The following is a 7,653-nucleotide window of genomic DNA, read 5'->3' on the forward strand; positions in this document are numbered from 1 at the left end:
ATCCCAGAACGTGGTGAACTATATCTGTGCAATGTATCATTTCTATTCAAACATACACACATGGTTTCCTCTTGTATTGTCTTATAAATAAGGATCAAGAAAGTCATAACAAACATTGACTTGTGTTGTATATATGGAAGAACAGATCGAATGAGATGAATTACTCAAGTCTATGGATTTGCAAAGTAAACTCTAAGAGAAGCCCTTGCCTGCCAGTCATGACATGAGCCCAGCCATGGAATTAGAACTTTGGTAAACTTCAGACATAACGAATTTCATACTTTAGGAAGATTAAAATATTGTTGAAAGGGGAGAATAAAAAGAAAGGGAGAATTAAATGTGACATCCGAACTCCTTGAAGTTAAGGGGGTTTGTTAAACCTGCCTGGAAGTTTTCAGCAGAGAATCAAAATAAACAAACCAAAAAAAAAAAAAGCATCTTGTACATGAACCAACTTGGAGTTAACAGAAGTGTCCAATTTGTACCCTATTCATTGAGTAAGCTGTTAAGCTTGTTTGATCATTCATTGTGATGCTGGAAATAACCCAGAGCATTGCTTTGATCTGTTGATTTTCAACATATTGATAAGCCTCTGTGGTCATTAGCTGTGTTTCCGAAGTCCTTTTTATTAGCTGTTCTAATTCAATGAATGATGTCACAGTTGTGAGTGAGAATCTGAACTAAATTTTAAAATGGATCAGTGTTAAATTTTCACTCATTTAAGTGGTTACTCCCATAAACTCCACCCATTGCCGCTGAGTTGATTTCTGGCTCATAATGACCCTATAGGACGTGGTATAATTGCCCCATAGAGTTTCCAAGGAGCAGTTGGTGGATTTAAAATGCCGACCTTTTGGTTAGCAGCTGAACTCTTAACTGCTGCGCCACCAGGGCTCCTGGTCTCTGAATAAAATGCCTGCACCAAAAGACTTCAAGTTGTCAGGCTTTGCCTCAGTTCAGCTGGTAGCATTAGGGCTTAAGCACAAGGTAAGACATCCGTGTCTCCATCATGTTCTAACAACTGCAGTCCTGCTCTAGGAGTCAGTTAAAGTGGTAGTGGGTGCTTATTTTTGTAAGCCATTGTTAAGGAAAGGAACTTAAACTTGGGAAAAGAAACAATATCTGTACATAAATTGGGTAGAGAGATAAAGTAGGTAAGCCTGCAAAGAGCCGTCCATGGAACTAATCCAACCTCAAAGTGTTGACAAACAAAATCAGTGTTTGATGAAACCTGGGCCATTCTTTTAGCTGTGGGCTGTTGTAGTAGTTGTTTTTAAGATTGGTTGGTTGGTTGATTTTTTTTTGGGGTGGGGAGCGGGAAGGAGTGGGAATGTGACTTATTGGTTACCGAGATTTAAAAGCAATTGGGTGTAGCCACACCAAACCGGTCAGCATTTATGTACACTCCAGCTAATAAATGCCCCAGTTCCCCTCTACCCCCAGTCTCACCTGTTCCCTCAATTCTGGCCACTAGTTTCTCATAGGAAGAAATTGACAACCTCCTCGCTTTTTGATATGCGATTAGATATTAACATAAAATACTGTGATCTCACATTCTAGTCCTTATTAAAAAGAAAAGCCATTTATGTAGCACTCTCTGAAGGATTTCCATAGGCTTTTACCTCAACTTCTCTAAATATTTGCTAGGCACAGAGCACCAGGTCAGAGCCCCCAGCCTGGCATTGCTTCTTTGAGTAACAATAACCCTATATGCTTGGTAATGCCAGTAGCATGGAATCATAAAAGCTGGTCTTCCAATTAAGTAAATCTCACCACACACACAAACATACAAAACAAACAGGACCTTTGCATTCAGCACATATTTAAGTGTGAGCTGCTAATTTTTTCATATCTGGCAAAACTAAAGTATCTTTCCTTTGGAAAAAAATAAGCTTTCTGTCCTGAAAAACTCCACACCAAATGCTGCGGCTAATGACAGGACAAGTCTTAAGCCTGTAAAAGACCAAAACGCATTGATGGAAATACAGAGCTTGAAGTGTACGTTCTACATTTAGAAAAGACATAAGGACGCTCCTTCAGCACTGCTCTTTGGTATTGTATCCTGTTTCAGATGGTTCCTTAGAAACCAGGAGCTGGTCTGTGTAGAGTGGCTGTACCCAGGGGAAATATTTTTGTGCAGTTTAAGTGCTCACATTTTGGGGGGGAAAAATCCATAGCAAGTATTGCAGTACACATTCAAATTTATTTAGTCAAGCTGCATCCTCTATTGAGTCCCAACATTTAAAAAACAATTTCTATACTGGAATTTGGAGCATGTCAGGAGAAAAAAAAAGGAACCAGCTCTCTAAACTGCAGAGACCTGTTCCAAAAGATCCTTAGCAATGTTTACTTGGATATAGTATCTAGACTCTCCTCCTACCGGACTAATGCAGTAGTTCTCAAAGCGTGGTCCCCGACCAGCAGCAGCAGTAGTATCTCTGAGAACTTGATACCCGTTGCCGTCGAGTCAATTCCAACTCACAGTGACCCTATAGGAAAGAGTAGAACTGCCCCATAGAGTTTCCCAGGAGTGCCTGGTGGATTCGAACTGCTGAACTTTTGGTTAGCAGCCATAGCGCTTAACCACTACGCTGCCAGGGTTTGCAAATAGGAATATAAAATCTCAGAGTCCACCCTAGACCTACTGATCGGAGCTCTCAGGGTGGGGTTCAGCAATCTGTGTTGTAATAAGCTCTCTGGGTGATTATGATGCTTGCTCCTCAAGTCTGAGAACCACTAGACAAAGAGGACTAAACAAGCAGCCTTCTATGTATTCTCAAGAAATTGCAACTGTGAGTTTTGATCCCATCCATGCCACTACCTCTTTCCGTGGCCCTGAAGACATCATTCAAACCATCTAGATCTCCATTTCCCAAAAACACCAGCACAAGGGGTGCTCCCAAGGTGGAGTGATGCTTAGTGTTGGGAAAGTGCACTGAGATTTAAAAGCAAGCACAGAAATGAGTGCCGGGAAAGCTCACCGCAGTTTATAGCCCACAGTTTTTTTCTTCCTTTCAAAGCTACAGCAGTAGTGGATTCAGGACCCAGAGCATGTAGTCATTTGTAACATATTTGGAACTACTGTGAGAAATGAGAAGCAACATGTAGCAAATTAATAAGGAAAAGATTATTCCATCTGGGGAGCTGGGCTCTGCACCTGCCAACAGGGCCCTCTCTCTGTGAAATAGAGCTATGTTGGTAACAAATTAAATAAGCTGCCTGAATTCATCAGCTATTAATGTCCAGCTGAGGAGTCCTAGGCTCACCCCTCCAGAATGACCAGATTGTAAATACAAAGGGCTTCTCCAATCTTTATGGCAAATCTCTTCCTGATTACGGGCAGAAGCTGGTTTCTGGAAATGAAGACGAGAGTAATCTATTCCCAATGCCACACGCATCTCTGTGTGTATGTGTATGTCTCTGCGCACACTCATGCACGTTTTAGACACTGCAAACTGCATTTGAAGATTTTCTGTTTTGGGGGAGGAAGGTACCAAATACGTTACACATCTGTTAGGCAATGTGGAAACCTGGATTCTAATAAGCCTGCCTTTTTTAGTAGCTAGTAGCCCTGGTAATTCAGTCATTAAGTAGGTTGGCCAAGCCATTTCCAATCTCTGAACCTCCAAGCTCTCATCTGTCATAAACCAAAAAAAAAAAAAAAAAAAACCAGTTGCCTTTGAGTTGATTCTAACTCATAGCGACCCTATAGGACAGAGTAGAACTGCCCCATAGAGTTTCCAAGGAGCGCCTGGTGGATTCCAAGGAGCGCCTCGTGGATTCCAAGGACCGCCTGGGCCTTTTGGTTAGCAGTCATAGCTCTTAACCACTATGCCACTAGGGTTTCCCATCTGTCATAGGAAGAGGCTAAACTGGGTGGTCTTTAAAGTCAATTCCAGCCCTAATGTTCTATGACTGGGTTCTTCCCACTTCATCATTTGTAGTCAAAAGATTAAAGAGGCTCCTGAAGCACATAAGGCCTGGGGAACATTCTGAGATAATTCACTGTCAATCTCCTGCCTCTCTCCATCCTTCATGCCCTTACTGTTTGGCACTTGCCACAAGATTGAAATCAGTAAGCACTTCGGGTCAGTATAAGGGTTGGAGAGTGGGGGATATGCACCAAGAAAGGTTTTTCTTTTATCTACAACTATAAACATGTTACCAGTTGTTTGACAGGTAGAAAATGCTGAGTGTTTTTCTTCTCGGGGTAGGTGCCCAAATACTCTTCAGGGTATATACTTTGCCTGGCTCTACATTTACTTTCAAAGGCAGACAATGGCATTTACCTATGTTTTATGTCACTCACTCATGACATATTACATGGTACCAGGCAAAGAGGTCAGTGTGTTTTGCTGAGTCTCAGAGTCAGGAAAACATGGATTAAACTGCTGGATTTGAATCCTGTCAAGTCATGGTTTATAGAACTCTGAGGAAATAGGGACTTGCATCTCAGTTCCTTTGGGTTTTATAGCTTCACCAAGGATGTGAAGCTCTCAACTGGCTTCATTGCAACCCCTGAATACTCTGGACATACCTTCTTTCTTGAAGCAATGGCCTTGAGGACAAGGATGCCTCATAATAAATCATGGCAACACCATGCCCAATAGCAGGCCTCTTCAGAGCAGTAAACACTAGTACAGCAGGGAAAGTTATTCCGGGTGAGCTGTGACCAGCTTAGAGGACAAATCTCACTGGCATAGCTGTGTCTAGAATTCCTCGTTCCAGCCACCCACCTGTGGCTTATTCCTGGTCCAGAGTTCTTTGGGTCTGGATCTCTGAGAAACTTATATTTTCTTACTAGTACAATCCATTTCTGCTTCCAGTTCATGTCCAGCTTCTCCTCTTAGTGCCTTCAGTGCTCTGTTTCTTCTGGGATACTTCTTACCTCTCAGAGGCCTGCATAGTATAGTAGTTAAGGTGATAAGATCCAGAGCTAGCCTGAATCCCAGCTCTGCTACTTACTAACTGAATGACCATGGGCAAGTTACTTAACCTCTTTGTGCCCCAGTTTCATTAGTTTCATTATCTATAAAGGACAGGTAAATACACCGCCACCAACTTCATAGAATTTTGGAGAAGCAAATAAGTTAATGCATGTAAAGCACTGAGAAAATTGATGGGCCCATAGGCAACCATCAAAATGTGTATTCAAACTCTTAATATTTACTAACTAGTGATAAAGTGAACTCCTCTGGTGCAGATATCAGAGACTTCTCTAATATCCGTGACTCCTGGGGAGTACCCCATTTGGCCTATGTTTCTTTAGCAACCAGGACCACTTTGTCCCTTCTAGAAGACTCAAAGAGGCAACTCTTGTTTATCCACTAGCAATACTCCTTGGCAGTTAAGCTAGGGCCATGACACACACTTAGGCAAATGGGGAAGGATGAGTAAAGTAAAAGGATGAGTTTTTCTAGATGGCACATTCTAAATGAAGGCCATTATCCTTAAGTGTCCATCACAGCTGAGTGGCAATGACTGAAGCCAGGGTGAAATGGATGAACTCACAGATTCTGACAGGGAAACAAGAGCTTCAGCCACATTCCTAAAAATAGCCGTGGCAAATAAGGAAAATTCTACCTCATCTTCCTGCCCCATGTTCCATCCAGCCCATTGCACAATAATAATGGCTCGCACTTACTATAAGCAGGCACTGTTTGAGGCACTTTATGCTTATCAGCTCGCTGAATCCCCTCAACAACCCAAAAGCAAGGTAGCAATATTAGTACTTCTATTTTAGGGTTGAGGAAGCTTAGGCACAGAAAATTCAATTAAATTGCCAAAGGTCACAATATTTATTGGTAAGTAGCTAAGCCAGGATTGGAATCCATGAAATCTTAACTGCTTTTCAAGAAACAGTATGAAGGGCTTTGGGAAAATACAGAGAGAGGCAAAAGGGAGAGAAAATATCTATCCATGTGTTTTAAGAGAACCTGGGCTTCCATCAAAAAAAAAAAGAAGAATGCTAGTGGAGCTATATAGTTCTTAGCTTTCAAGAGGATGAATACTGGCTTGGTCTTTTAAGGGTTAACATGCAAAGAGGCTGACATTGCAATGAGGACCATCCAAAAGTGGACACACCACTGCTCTGTGCTGAACAGTCTCAGGATGGGGTTTCTAGAGCCTTGTGCTAGCTGTTTCCAATACCCAGAAATATGGCAGCTGTCACCCCTTCAACCTCATAGCAGATCTGAAAGGCTTACTGTGAGTTGTCAGGCTTGGATAGACAGATAGAGTGTTCTGGAACCACTCGCAAAACTCAGGAATGCCTAGGTCAATACTTTCAAACTTATTTTGTGCTTGGGATTGGTGGAGAGGAGAAGGGGCAGTTACCTAAGCACTGCTAGAGCTACAATACTCTAGCAGCGCCTAGATAACTGAAGACTATTCTATAGAAACATAGATAAAAAGTGGTATCCATGGGCTTCAGACAGATGAGCCATGTGCCAGAAGCCCAGTCAGCGGTGATTATCCTAGAAATTGGTTAAACACAAGGGGAACAATCTGGCAATAGGCAACAATATTACATACCTATTTTGTACCACGTATTATGGTAAATGCTTTACATGCTATCTAAAATACATGTCAACTATGAGGTAGGTGTATTTTAAAGACAAGGAAACTGACAATGCAGGAGCTTAAAAAACTTGCCCAGGTCACACAGTTAATAAGTGATATAGTCAGATTTGAAGCTCCCTAATCCCAAGGTCCCCAATCTTAACCACCAGACCAGTGACTCTCAATCCTGGACTGTACATTTGAATCACATAAGGAACTTTTAAAGAATGCCTATGCCCAGGCCCCACTCCAGATGTGTCAAATCAGAATCTCTAGGAGTGGGCCCAGATACCTGTATTTTTTCAAGCTTTCCAGTGATCCTGTTATGCAGCCAGAGTAGAACTGCAGTCCTAGGCCCCTCCAGGTAACCAGGAGTCAGAGATATTAGAGAATTCTGTCCACTGGAAGCAAGGCCCCAAATTGGTGGATAGGACTTGGCCTGAGATTCTAATGCCTCTAGTATCTTAGTCCTGGAGGAAATCAAATACAAGTAGGGAACCTAATCATAGAAGCAAGGAAAACAAGTCTAGATGTTAAAACAGCATTCAGAGCAGAATGGGACCACTAGAAAGCTCTATCTAACACTGTAAACATAAACTGAACTAGAGTTCTCAAATTCCCTGTGATCAGGAATAGGAGAGGCACTAGAGGCTATAGGAATATAGGAAGGCTGAGACTACAGCTGAATGTCAAGTAGTCCAGCAGTGGTGGTATGGATTGAAATGTGTCTCCTACAATTATGTATTGCCCTACACCAGCAGGCGCAGGTAACCTCACTCATGATGGAGACTGGGGATTGCAATTATTCCCCATGAACAAGGAATTTCCAGTAAGAATGATTCATAAGCTTGAACCGATTGAGTCCTGAACCCTGTACCTGTGGATGTGATCATGTCTGGAAACAGTGTCTTTCTTTTGTTATGTTAATGAGGTCATACCAGAGTAGGAGGGTACTAAATCTAGTCACTTCTGAGCTATAAAAACACCAGGAGACACACACAAGGGGAAGACAGATGCCATGTGAGGATTGTCTACAAGCCAAGGAACTCCAAGGAGCCAAGGAAAACTGTGGCTACAGATAGCTGAAGCCTT

This window comes from Loxodonta africana, chromosome 7 (genome assembly GCF_030014295.1).
Source record: "Loxodonta africana isolate mLoxAfr1 chromosome 7, mLoxAfr1.hap2, whole genome shotgun sequence".
In the NCBI taxonomy this organism is placed as follows: Eukaryota; Metazoa; Chordata; class Mammalia; order Proboscidea; family Elephantidae; genus Loxodonta; species Loxodonta africana.